Source organism: Pollicipes pollicipes, unplaced genomic scaffold (assembly GCF_011947565.3).
Source record: "Pollicipes pollicipes isolate AB1234 unplaced genomic scaffold, Ppol_2.1 Scaffold_5724;HRSCAF=6776_pilon_pilon_pilon, whole genome shotgun sequence".
Lineage (NCBI taxonomy): Eukaryota > Metazoa > Arthropoda > Thecostraca > Pollicipedomorpha > Pollicipedidae > Pollicipes > Pollicipes pollicipes.
Window position 1 is genome coordinate 27,263,497 of NW_023596746.1, and position 13,648 is coordinate 27,277,144.

At 54.8% G+C, this 13,648-nt stretch overlaps 1 protein-coding gene across 1 annotated transcript in view; it reads left to right on the forward strand.

Annotated features, from left to right (window-relative positions):
* Nucleotides 1–13,648, forward strand: part of LOC119103792 (LIM/homeobox protein Lhx3) — a 55,715-nt gene that overhangs the window by 27,440 nt on the left and 14,627 nt on the right. The gene's annotated exons all lie outside the window — the stretch shown is intronic.

The following is a 13,648-nucleotide window of genomic DNA, read 5'->3' on the forward strand; positions in this document are numbered from 1 at the left end:
GGCCGCCTCCACGCTCGGCGCCGGGGCCGCCTCCACGCCCGGCGCCGGGACCGCCGCCACGCCGCTCGGGTGGGGCGGCCGCCACGGCACGCGCCTTCTCCAGCCCAACGAGAATTATACGGAGCGTTTCAATTGTGCCGTATACATCCAGGAGCGCCGACAGGCTTCAGTCGGCGTGAGATGCATGGTGCGTGTCAGGGGCTGCTCTCGTTATATTGCGATTATCCGAAGCACAACTGCCGCACGTGATGGTGATGGCCTTAAGAGATGAGGGAGCTGCGCTTGTTGCTGTGACAGTTCTACTGCTTTTTATAATAGTAGGAAGCTAAGCTAGCTAAGGAAGCCCGGGAGGGAAGCTATCTCCGGTGCATACTACAGCTGCATGCATGTCAGAACGTTTCAACGCCGTCTATTTCGCGAATATTTTTGGTAGATAAAGGTCAAGGTGAAACGGTGAAAAGGTAAGGTGAAACGGGCGTCGAACCGCACTCCAGTACGCGTTATGCAACGGACCCAGTTCCGATACAAAGAAATAAGTGCATTTCCCCCGCATAGCCAGCGGCTGCATGTAGTTCAACTCCATTACTACATGGCCTTCCCGATAGACAAGTAAATACTTAATGCACTAGCCCTTAGCTGTCCAGAGCATTTTAAGGGACCACGAAATCGTGCATGACATGCATGCTATCAGATGGTGAGATAATGAAAAGGATTGTGCAATTTGTAATTTTCTGCCCATTGCTCGCCGGAAGCAATGATTAATGCTATCATGTTCTACCAAAATTACCATGACATAGCATAGACCATGCCATAATGTATCTGCACTCTTCAGTCACGGCAAATCCATGCCCACATCCTGCTAAATCCTGCAAGCCAATGCAAAATAACCGCGTGCGCACGTGCCCAGCCGTTCCATGTGCTAATGCCTCGGTCAGGTCCGGTCCGATCGATCTGGGACGCGGAGCGGCCGGGCCACGCGCCGCCTCGACCTGCGCCACTGTGTCGCCGATTACATCGCGGCAGTAACTCATGCCCCCTATCTCATTACGGCCACTCGGACGGGGAGGGTATTGCCTGCCTAATGACCTGCCGTTTTCATGTCGTAACGACCGAGAAAGAAGAGGTCGTTACTCGGGGCTGTAAACAGATGCGTGACCAGGTAAGCTGCATAGCCGTTATCAAAGGACGATGGTTACCGTGATTGTAGGCATAACAAGGCCCACAGCTGAAAGAAGTCGGCGCGGGCATGGCCGGGGCCTCGATATCCCGCATGGCCATGCATCGGATTTGCAGGGTTAATTTTCCGGCTCTTTGACCTTTGATTGTTTTGACCATTTTAACCTATTTAGAAAGTTCCGGATGAATGCTTTTAGTATAAGCAAAACTATAAACGTCGTACGAAGGCATTTTGAGAGCGTTGTTCCCAAGCGAATTCAGTTTAGTCCATCTGGCATGTACGGTTTTCTCTCCTCGTTCGAAAACACGGCAACTATTCATTTGGGGTAAAATAAAGCGCCACTGCGAATAAGAACAAGAGGCATTAGGCAACGAAGACCTCAGAAGAGACCTTTGGTGCTGTACCATCTTCCCTGCCTTTTATTGCCAAACAATAGGTTGTTTTAAGTCGCATTTTTTAGACCTCCAGTACGTACTTCGGAAAAAAAATACATACGCTGACATGACGTGCTGAGCCATGAGGAATTGCTGCCCTAATGACCATTGAAGCTGCATAAGCCGTGCCACAAAGTGAGCGTTATGATCCGAGCATCGGTCGGGGCTGACGTCGCAGATGGCCTTGTCGACGTCACAGCTGACCCTCACTGACGTGTCACAGCTGTCGCTGCCCTAGCCTTGTGTCCCCGAGCGCCGATCGCTCGCCGGCCGTGGACTACCCCGCCGCGAGTCGGTCCTCCGAAACCATCGACGTCGCAGCGAGCGTCGAGCTCGGCGGTTCACGGTCCGCGCCAGGACTCCGCGCGGACCAGCCGCGGTCATCGCCACCACCCCGCGGGTCCGGCGGCTCGAGGACCTCTCTCCCCCTCCCGGCCCTCGCCAGCCACCGGCGGCGGGGCGAGTGGCGCGTGCTCTGCCGGCCGTTTATGGCCCGGCGCCCGCGGCTATGCAGGTGCGCGGTACGGCTGACTGAGCCCCCCCCCCCCTCCTGGCCCACCTGAGAGGGGGGGGGGGGGGGCTGCGTGTCGTGTCGGCGGCCTGTTGCTGGGCCGTTCAATTATTCAGCCAGCTCTGGCCGTGTTTTAACGATAGCCGGCCGCCGGCGACTGAGCGCGCCCTGTTTGCTCGCCGCGGGAGCTGTTTGCTTATCCGCGGCCCTTCCATTTCAATCAGTGCAGTCGTCGGTGACGACGAGAGACGACGCCGCTCCTCCAGGAACAATGGCAGGCGGCCTGGCGAGCCCAGCTCAAAGGGAGAGCTGTTTGTGATTGGTTTCCGGCGTCGCGTGGCTCGTGGCTCGGCTGAGGCTCGTGTGGGAATCTGATGAAGAGATTTCCCGAGATGGTTGTGTAAGTTATGAAGTCATCAAGCCGAAAGCCTTTGGGTAACCGCTGCACCGACTTCCGGCCAAGGAAGGCAAATCACAAGTTTTACAGATAACTCGTCGAAGTTGCGCTCGCAAATGTACCTTGGCGATGCAGTGGTAGCATGCGTGATACAAAGCATTCGTCACATAAACCGGACGCGAATCGCAAAGCCGCTTCCTGCAACGGCGGTTCTGTACGGTCATGCTGGCATTCGACCAGACACTATACTTCACCCCATCTGCCCAGATGAATGTACGCCACATTCGCCGGGTAGAGAAATCAAGATGATGAGAAACCATGCCGACCAAACCAGTCCTGCTTGCCGGTGGATATCCCGGCTAGGGATATTGTTGCGGATCTCTCCCATAGGCCTTTATCGGTTCGATCACGTTCGTGAACATTTTGACTAGGAGAAAAGGCCCTCTCAGATGTCAAGGTTCATTGACAAATCGTTTCCTTTTCTGAATAAGGCACGTCCGTCTCGGTGTGCGTCCGTGTCTGTATGCCTGACTCTTACGTCCGTGAAAATGAGCCTTTGCCCACACAGCTTCAACACCTCGACGGTCCCGACAATAAGGCACACACAGTAGGAAGCCGTCAGCAACAGCTGCAGACCAACAGCTTTTTACGCGACTGTAACAAGATGAGAGCAAGACAAAGATGACGACAAAACATCCGCAACAGGGCTTGAACACCATCCCCTCACCCGTTCAAGCCTTCCGAATCGCACCGCATCTGGCGCGTCCTGTGGCGAGACAAGCCCATGCGTGAGCACAGCCGTATCATGCGCACCGCGGGGCCACCTGCCGGCCTTCCCCAAAGCGCCTCCGCCGCTCCCTCCCCCCTCCCGCCGTCAGGGCTCTTTCACGCTGATTTGTCCCCCTCTGTGGCGCACGTGCCGTGACGCAACAAGGGGACGGGGCCCGGCGCCGCTGGCCGCGCCAACCAAGGCCACGTGACCGTGCGGTGAGGTGGTGATCAACCGGCGGGCGCGGTCACGTGTCGACGGTCGGCCGCGGGTGGGCCGGCGCCGGCCGTGGTTCCGGCCGCGGTTCCGGCACGGTTCCGGCCGCGGTTCCGGTGAGGTTCCGGTGAGGTTCCGGTGCTGGTTGCGGGTCGGATGCGGATCACACGGCTAACCGCCGGCACAATGCGGCTGTAATCGGCCCCACGTGTCGGCGCCGGCCGTGACCGGTCGTCGCACGCCTGGGCCGGCCACAGGAAGTGTCCCCCGTCCGGTGACAGTGCCACTGCTCGGCAGGCTGGCTGGGGGTACAGCCGGCTGGGGCCACATCAGGCGCACTGCCTGTCACCAAACTCTCCAAAATAAGGGATGCTACTATTTTCAGCATTGGGCCCTCCTTCCGCTTCATGTTTTCGAATGATTCGAATGTCCACCGGCAATCATGAGAGTTGCACAAGTGAGACCAGACAGGTCATGGCCTCTCTCATTTTAAGGTGTTGGAGCCCCTGAGCATCATCTCGAATGCCAACGGGCAATTGAGGCATTCGCGCCACGCATTGAAATGCTCGTGCTCTGGAATGAACGCCGCAGACTCACGAAGGGCATCGGAGCACGATCTCGTAATGCTTTGATGCGCTCTCGTTCTACACGAGCTTGTTGGAGTAACATCTGCTTGGCAGCCGGTGCGTAATGTTCCGAAAGAATTGTGTTGTCCTCAATTTTAATCACCAATTTGATTCCTGATTGCTATTAAAAGTATAGGTATAATTTTGGTAGCGAGTATCTCCTGCTTTTTGTTCAGATCCCCAGGTTCCAGAGTGCAACATTGCACTGTGTGTGTAAGTTGCAGTTTAGTAGCACCCCGCTCCCATCCATGCTGATCCACGCCAGCTAATCACTCGACCAACGCAAAGCAAGCGATTTTACAACGCCCCAGGACGGTCAGGAAACTGGTTTGCGGAAAAGCATAAAAGCTGTTCCTCGCTGTCCCAGGACCGTTCGATATGCTACTGTTTAGCCGAGTTCAGCTCTTTCAGCCGGGGATGACTGCACTATACTGGCTGACTGACGTTGTCAGCAATTGACCAATGACAAACTCGAGAGTTGGGCAGGCTGACTCCATCAGTATATTGTGTACTCAACTGACATGAAAGTCGAATATTATAATCCTATGTGACTGGCAAGTTAAAAATCCGTTGACGGTCCGGCTGCTCCCCGCATTAGCTGATTGCTAGCCACAGCGATTTCCATAGCCGTATCGCAAAATAAGCGGGGTGTTAACTTATTGGCCGAAACACGATGAATTATTAATGCATTCGCCACAATCTGGCACCAGATGTCGCGCTGCTATCTGCTACCGAGCCATCTGCGCCGATGAAACCGTCCATCACTGTCCATCACAGCTCTCCATGTCCGCACGCGCATCAGGCAACACGCCTGGGGCGGGCACGCCTGAAATGTTGGCCGTCGCGCGCTGCCAGTGCCGCGACCGCCCTCTGGGAGCGGCCCGTCGCAAGTGCGCCGATTTCGGCGGGTGCGCCCCCGCGGGCCGCGTAGCCACGTCGCCTGTTGACTGCGCCCCGCCGAGATTAACAGCGCGGCCCCTGTCGCAGCGCGCGTTGTCGCGCACCGGCGACGGCGGGCGCGCGGGGAGCCGCCAGTGCGATCCATCCATCAGAAGGATTATCCGGCCGCGGCGCTGTCCACTCGGCGCGGCGGCGGTGGCATTAATCAGGCGTCGACCGCCGCGGTTTCCGCTCGGCTGCGGCCGCGGGACGGCGCGCGGCGTGGGGAGCGAAAGGGCGCGCCGGTCGGTGATTGGCAGACGGCCGAGCGGGCAGGTGCTGCGCGCCCGGCGGCGGCGCGAGTCAATCGCATCTGACGCCGCGTGGCGGTCCGAAGGGGAGGGGATGCGCCGTCCCCCGCGGAGGCTGGCGGGCTTTGTTGGGGGTGGTGTTTGCGTGCTGCTGGATGTTCAGTTTTGAGTGGCAGTTGCCCGCGGCGTTGCTGTTGACTGCTCCCAGTCGCAGAGGACATGTCTGTTAAGAACCGAGGCCATTTGGAAGAGCATATTAGGCTCTGATGGGTCGCTTGGCAACAGGCAAAACCATATATGCATGATATATGATACCAAATCCTAACGAAAAGTGTATCAAGTGTTGTGAATGACTTACTTGCTCAGCTTGCCCAAAGAGATAAACCAGCAGTGGTAACCAATCATTTCACCAGGCTTCGTCGTTCCAACAGAAAGAGCGGTCGATATTGCGTGCTTGGTTCTGTTAAATCTGCGGATAGAGTGAGCGTATACTTTCGTCCAAAACTACCCCAAAGCTGGATTCGCCCCCAGATTTTGCAGTTCCATATCCGAAGTTCCAAGGTCACAAATGCTGAACCAAGAGTTGGGATAATGGGTCCACGCTCCAACTGAAGGCGTGGAAGGTATTACTCCAGCAATATTTTGAGACGACGGTTGAAGAAAAAACGCAAAGCCCTGACGCATCACACGATATCTATTTTTGGACAAAGACTCTCTTGAACAGTAAGTTGCCAAGTTCCATACACAAAGAACGAGTCTGAAAAAAACATTAACATTTCGGAAGAACTAAACGGTATTTTGGGGGCTTGTCCAGGAAAAATTCAAATTACCTACAGTAAGAACTTTTGCGTGATTTTCAAATAAATCCCTGCGTAGAGCTAGGATGGTCATTTGACTTGACAGACTTCTCCAACATCGGTCACACTGTCGAATGTTGCCACAACTTATGATATACTAGTGCGATTTTCTGACGGTTTAAAGGCTGGCAGCAAAGTCTGAGGAAACTATAATCTTTAGAGCCCAGCTGCAAGACAACTGTGGACAAATCATGACATTAATGGTCCGTCCCGATAGTTCAGCTGCTTAGGCAACTGTCTTCCGGCTCAGCCACCCGTGGCGGGGTGAGTTCGAATCGCCCCAAGCACTGGCTTTTTGTCCATAGCTGTGATGATGTGATGACCTGCGGCTGCGATTAAATTCAGTTGATGTCAGGCGGCAGGACGAACCGTGCCAGATATTGCGGCATGCTAAGCTTTTGCCGCCAATCTTGCCGTTGACCTGGAATCTCACAATCGGATGGTAGGCGGTCAGGACTCGCGCAACAGCCACTGCTTAGCGTGACGCGAATCCCAGGAGTCAAATTTAGTCAGAATGTAATGAAATTAATAATAGTAATTAATGAATAAAATGAATAATAATTAACAAATAAAATAATAATTTAATAATACAATTAAATAATACATAATTTAGTCAATTTAGTCAAATTTAGAAGTCAGATTACTCAAAACGTTTGGGGTACATAAAAGACACAAATTTGTCTCTGGCTTAGCTGATCGTGAGGTAAAATATGCCTGTCCTTCTGTAAAACTCCACGCAAACACGAGACGTCTGCTGAATTGCGTTTGATCGGACAATGATACAAGTGCCTCCAAAACCTGACAACCAGCCTCCATGCACGTTTCAAGGAAGTGTTCCACATTGATATCAGGTTTTGAACTGAAAGAGCCATGTTGAAGACCTTTCGGTGCTGTTCACAGTCCTGCCCTTCCTGAGACCTAAGCCGCTCTAGTTTCCGAGCTATGCGCCCGCGAAAGTGGAAGAGAGTATTCGGGGAGGGCATTTCAACGTCGCCTTGGCATTTATGACATCATAATAATGCCATTCAAATCCTGTTATTTTATAAGCCATCAGGTGATCAAGGCCGAGAAAGGCGTGCGGGCCGAGACGTTCATATTTTGGCGTTCGTGAGCACGGTTTCCAGATATAACGACCGTCAATTGGCTCTCAATCAATGTTATGGAAGGTATGGTGTCGTATTCAAACAATGACGCATCAAGGAGCATATTTACTAGACAGAGAAATTGCAGTGCCTAGAGCAGTCTTTTCCACTTGAAAGCATATCAATAGTAGTAAGTGAGCTTGTTTCATCACGTCTGATGTTTGCTTCATCATCTTCAAATGTGAAACATTCCCCTTAAAACCTATCTCGACACTTTGCCCTCTACTTTTATGGCAGACCTAGCCATTGATCCAAAGAACGTTTCCATGTGATGGACGGCGCGCAGACTCCAGCGGTGAAGAGCATTTTCACCGCCGGCCCATCCATCATGCGACCGAGGTGTACTTGCCCTGCAGCCGCGACAGGCTAGCTCTCGGACCCGGGGCCATCGATCATGGACCGGATCAGCTCAGCCCGGCCGGCGGCGCCATCTTTAATTCATCGCCGGCCCGGGGACATTATCTAGAATCTGACGCCGACCCGGGGAAGGCGACGGGGGACCACTGGAGGATTCGGACGATTAGGGGGACAAAACGGGCCGTCAGCACGCTGACAGCCGCGTCACCGATACGCCCCGCCCCCCTCCCCTCGCGACGGGGGATCGGCTGGCGATCGGCAGGCCTGCCTTCGCAGCAGGGACAGCGGCGCCGAACCACCGCGGCAGGTGCGGCCGCGGCGCCGTCTGAACCTCCCGCCGCCCTTCCCGGCCCGTGTCCCGTCCGGCTTCAGGCTGATCGCCAACAGGTGCCGTCGCGCCGGAACCGACGCGTGACTCACCGCGCCTCGTCGCGACCGGCGCGCGTGCGGCCCGCGCGCGCGCTCTAACGACTGGGGGTAACGAGCGCCCGGGGGCGCGCGCCGCGCCGCGCGGTCGCGCTCCAAACGGCCTGGGCCTCGCCGGCACAAAGTCGAGCGCGCGGCACAAAGTCGACTCGTCCATTAGGCGCCGGCGGCCATCTGTTCCCGGGGGAGGCGAAGCGGTGGTGGTAAACAGCGTCGGTCTGTCGCCGCCGGCGCCGCCACCAGCTGTACTCCGGGCGGCGACGGCCCGCCTGCATCGGCACAGCGGCGGACAGCGCGACGGACGGCCTGGAAGACGGGCGCAGTGGCAGGCGGCGCGGTGCGGCGCTCTGGGAGTAGAGCTGAACAGAGTGTTTCTTCCCGGGCCGGTGATGTGAAAGAGCCGCGGATGTACCGCCGGCGGGGTGGGTGAAGACTAGGGCTTAGAGAGAGTGCTCCATGTTTGTATGGGGGTTTGCACCGAAATTACCATCTTGAAGATCAATTGGTGCAGTTCACAGCCCTGCCTTTCTTAAGACCTAAATCGCCCTGCTTTCCGTGCTACACACCAGCGTACATGTGGAAACTTTTCCGGGAAAACTATATCAAGGTTAGCCAGGCATCCATGATATTTAATAACGTTATTCAAACCATGTCTGTCCATAAGCCATGCGGCGACCAAAGCCAATAAAAATATAATCTCCGAGAGGTTCACGTCTGGCGTTCTTGAGCACGATTTCCAAATATAACAACTGTCAATTGGATATCATTCAATGCTCTGCGAGGCACGATGATGTTATCAAACAATAATGTATTAAGCGGCGTATTTACAAAACAGATAAATTGAGTAGTGTTGGGTAATTTTGAGCAGTCTTTTCTACTTAAAAGGATACAAAGAGTAATAAGTGAGCCAATTTAATCATGTTTGATATTTGCTTCAATATTTTCAAACGTGGAACATTCTCTTTAAAGAACTGTTTCCCATTTCATGGGTTTTTGAGCTGAAATAGACATATTAAAGATCATTTGCCGCAGCCTGCATCCCTGCTCTTTTTAAGGCCTAAAGCCTTCTTATTTCTGAGCTACACGCCCACGAACATGTGCAGACTTTCGTGCAGACTTTTTCAAGGTTGAGGTGGGTGTTGGCATTAATATGCATTCTTGCCGGGTGTTCTTACTCCACTGGAAGGGTGCACACCTTGCAAATGAATACAGCTCAGACATCCACCAAACTAATAAAAGCATGGCAGCAGTCTCACAGGCCTCCCAGCGCTGCCGAGCGAAGAGCGTCAGCTGCCTGTGCGGAGCCGGTGCGGCCCTGAGCCCTGCTCCGCCTCAGTGTCCGCCTGTCAGCGCGCGTCAGACCAGGCGTCGGCCGGCGGCCGGCGACAGTCCGCCCGGCTCGGGGGTCCCCCGCCGCCCGGGCGCGCTGTTGCGCCGAGTGACGCCGTGCGTGCCTCTATCTGACGCGCGGCCAATCAGCGTCACAACGCGGCTCGTCGCCGGAGCAGCCGGCCGTGAGAGCAGCCGACGAGACGGCTCCGACGGCCCCGACGGGTCCGACGCGCCCGTCGGCTCCGGCGGCTCCTTCGGTCCGACGTCTCCGACGGCTCCGACGGGTCCGTCGGCTCCGACGGCTGCGTCAACTCTGTCGTGGATTCGGTTCAGCAGAGGAGAAGTAGATAGATCCTTGCTCTGACGTCGCGGTGGCGTGAGGATTTTGCGACGATGCGGGAACAATGTCATGCCGAGAAAGGTACTGTGCGAAGTGGCGATGGGCACGTGAAAAGGCTGAAAATGACAATTCAGAATGTGTGCCTCTATTTGCAAAAACCGCAATGAACTTTCGAGTGTGTGGCTCGAACTTGGACGCCTGTTTTGAGCTAGCGCCTGGCGCGCTAGGCAGCTGTCACGCACTACGTCAGGGCTGCAACAGCCAATCAGCGGCCGGTCAACCTCAAAACACATGACACAGTCGTCCATGGCGAGACGGGCGTTGCCTGTGCCTCTCCACGGTCGCTGTGACCTCTTTTTATTGTGTTGATTTATGCATACCATCGGATGTCGTGTCAGAACCATGCTACTGCACCACCGCAGCTATGTTTACTTTGCTGATTATATCACACAACATCAAAGGCCATCCTTAAGAACAGCAGTTAACCTGCTGATTTTTTTTTGGGGGGGGGGATCACGATATTACATGATTCAAAAGACAAGCAAATGTCGGTGTACGCCCGACCGGGTTTATGGACCAGACATTTAGTCGCCTGAAGTCATGCATTTTTATGACTATCTGCTAGACATCCAAGCATCTAAGAGCGCGTCCTCCAAAAGTAATTTGGCTAAATAATTTGCGGGAGAAATGGACGACATTTAAAGAAACCCACCACAAGCCAGGACATCCCCACGGATTTGACCTGCCTTCTTCCACTGGCATCGCGAGACGCCGACAGCCACGTCAGCGCGACAGTTGAACAGAGAGGCGGGGAGGCGGCCGCAGCCCCACCGCAGCGCGCACCGCGCCGCTGGCGGCGCCCCAGCTCAGCCGAGGGGGCGGCGCCCGTCGGCCCCCTGACCGCGTGCAACGGTCCATCGTGACCAGTCGATAGCCCCAACGGCAGCAATACCGGCCGTGCGCGGCTGACCGGCGTCAGTCGGCCGCTGACCGTGCGGCGGCCTGATGCCGCCGGCCGTCGCACCGGCCCCGCCGACAAAGCCGCCACGATAATCGCCACAAAGCCCCGTAATAGCCGGCAATATATTTCATTTACAGTACAATGGACATTACATCAGAGAGTGAATTTTTAAACGCACATGAAACATTCATGGCCGGATCGGCCGTTTCGACTGCGGCGGCGCTAAATTGCGGGCCATTGTCACGCAAGGCTCCAGCGCCGCCAGACAGAGGCGGCTTTTTCACGCTGCGGACAGGTGCAGCTTCGCTAATGAATGAAGGATAAACAGCATCATGGGTTGACGTGTTTGCATGCGTATCACCACTCGAGCTCTCATTACATGCCAATCACAATTTGACTTTGGTTTATAGTGGTTGTGCAGTCTGCGTTTTGTTTGTAAAAGCGCAGTCACGTGGGGCTTTTACAGCTGGGCTCCTGTTGTAGCTTAATCGCGAGCATTTTGAGAGCTGAATTTTCGTGCACGTGTGGTTTTATATTTTGAACCGTACAGAGGGGAAAACTACAAAAATAGGGTTTCTATTGTGAGCGCTGTTTTGTTGTTGTCAGAGTGTAGCAAATATGCTCATCTCTTGCACTGAACATGTCATTTTTATAGCCTTCCTAAATTGCTTTATGGTACAGCAACCTATCTGGTAATTTTGCGTGGCAATTAGCTGCGCCGCATGTATCGGAGGATGACGGACCCCAGGCCAGCAGCCGACTCCAATCCATGACACGGCACACGGTCGTGAGCAAACACTACCAACTGTGTCTGGGCCTCCTGCCCCTACCGCATCATTGCTAAATCATCCATGATGTGCGTAATAATAGCATGCTGATTTGCATGCTTTTGTGGTTTGCTGCATGGCGTCACTCAACAGAAGCCAAAATACCTGCGTCGGGACAAAATGCAGTGCTGTCGCCGTTTTGAACCCGTCCTGCTCAATTGAGTTGTGGACGTGGTACGATAACCTCATGTTATATTACTTTAGTGGGTGCGTGACCCAACACGTTCTTCCATAAACGTGCATGTCGAGCCTGTTGTGCTGCAAAATACGAACCTAGTCTATCAATCCATTTAATAGGGTGAATATTGATCTCAGCACCCTCATTGCAAAACGTTGCCTATCTGCAGGCTCTCCATTCTAAATGGGCGGGATCAGTTGAACAAAAAAGCTCGAATGTGACCATATTCAAATTGTTTGCGCATGTTTGGGCATATTATGGACTCACTGGATTTACAATGTTCGCAGCGTTTTAGAACATGGAAAAAGAAAAACATTGCTGGTGGGTCCAGCCGTTGTCGGCACTCTCCGTCCCACCCACGTATCAAACGTGGCCTCATCACAGTCGTCAACTTTTACGCCGCGCCTCCTTGCCCCTCAAACGCCGCCAGCTGGCGGTCGTGAAACTCAGGCTTGTCCAGAGGCGGAGATAGAGGTCCAGGCGTAGGCGGAGCTCTTTGTGGCGCGGGTCGAGCCGCCAAAGCTTTCCCACAGCGCCCCGATCCCACAGACAGGTGACGTGCCGGGCACGTGCCGCGGTTCAACGCTATCATTACCGCTCATTGTCCGGCCGCGCTGCCATCAAATCTCGCCCTTACGGCCACCTGGACCCCATAGAAAAACGGGGGCCGGCTGGGCCGGCGGCGGGGGGCGGGGGGAAGGGCAGCGGCAGGGGTGCGGGGACGGCGCCAGTGGCGTTCGCCTGCGGCGCGCGGCCAGACGCGGCTCGACAGCGGCGAGGCGATCCCGTGATGACCGTGATGACGGGCGGCCCGGGAGCCGTGGTCACCTCCCCGCTCAAGGGCAGCTCGCCGCCGGCGCCGGCCCGACCAGCCGGACTGCCCTTTGACCTCGGCTGCGGGGTGCCCGACGTTATCAAAGGTGAGCCGACGTCGGGGTCGGGTCGAGTCAGCTGACCGGACGGGGCTGCCGGCCTGCCCGAACGCGTACCTGAAGCGCGTTGGAGTTGATTAATTTAAACGTCAGACTATATCGCAGGAAAGTGTCGCCACTCAGGGAGGTGTGCTGAAAAGGCGCGACGAAATGGTCCGTGAGTGTGATGGACTAAGACCACGCCTTTCGCGGACGTTTCACATGGTTTCACTGGTATCTCTTAACGGGGCATTTTGAGGCATTAAAATCCAAGGACGAATGTAAATATCTACCGTCTGTGTGTTATTCTGATCCGCTATGAGATAAACGGACCATGGTATCCATCAGACACCCATTTAAAGCATGTCAATGATACGGTCACCCATCTCCACTTGTGAGGATGTATCATTACGTACACTAGATATAAATGGAAAGAAGGTACAAACATTGACCAAGGATTGAAGGGATGGATTCACTCAGAAACGCCAGCCATTGAAGGACCAGCATCTTAATATCTGAGATGACGTAGATGGCGCTTGGTTGAACGAATGAGACGCAGCCGTTTTGCCGATAAGCTGTTTTCTGAGGCACAGCTGATCGTGATGGCCATTAGCAATGCTTGACTTGTTCTATTCTCGTGTGCCAGTGCTAGTGGCTGGTGAACTGCGGGGCATGCGTAGTGACGTTAACATGCGGGAGCTTGGCGGATGGTGAAAATGCATAACCTATATCTATTGCGCCATATATTCCGCAAGCCCCGTTGAATTCTGCTCAGTGAGCAGAGCATTTCGCCAGAACTCCGTGGTCTTCTGCTGAGTGAGCGCAGCATGTCCCGTTAATTCCGTGTTGTCCGTAAACAGAACCTCATCCGATAGCTACGCAAACCCCGCCCTTGCCCAACCTCCTGGATGTCCATTCAAACACACTCGGGACAGCGACACCGCCCCGCATAGCCCGCCTGAGCGCCCCTCCACACCCACCCAGGACAGCACCCCTG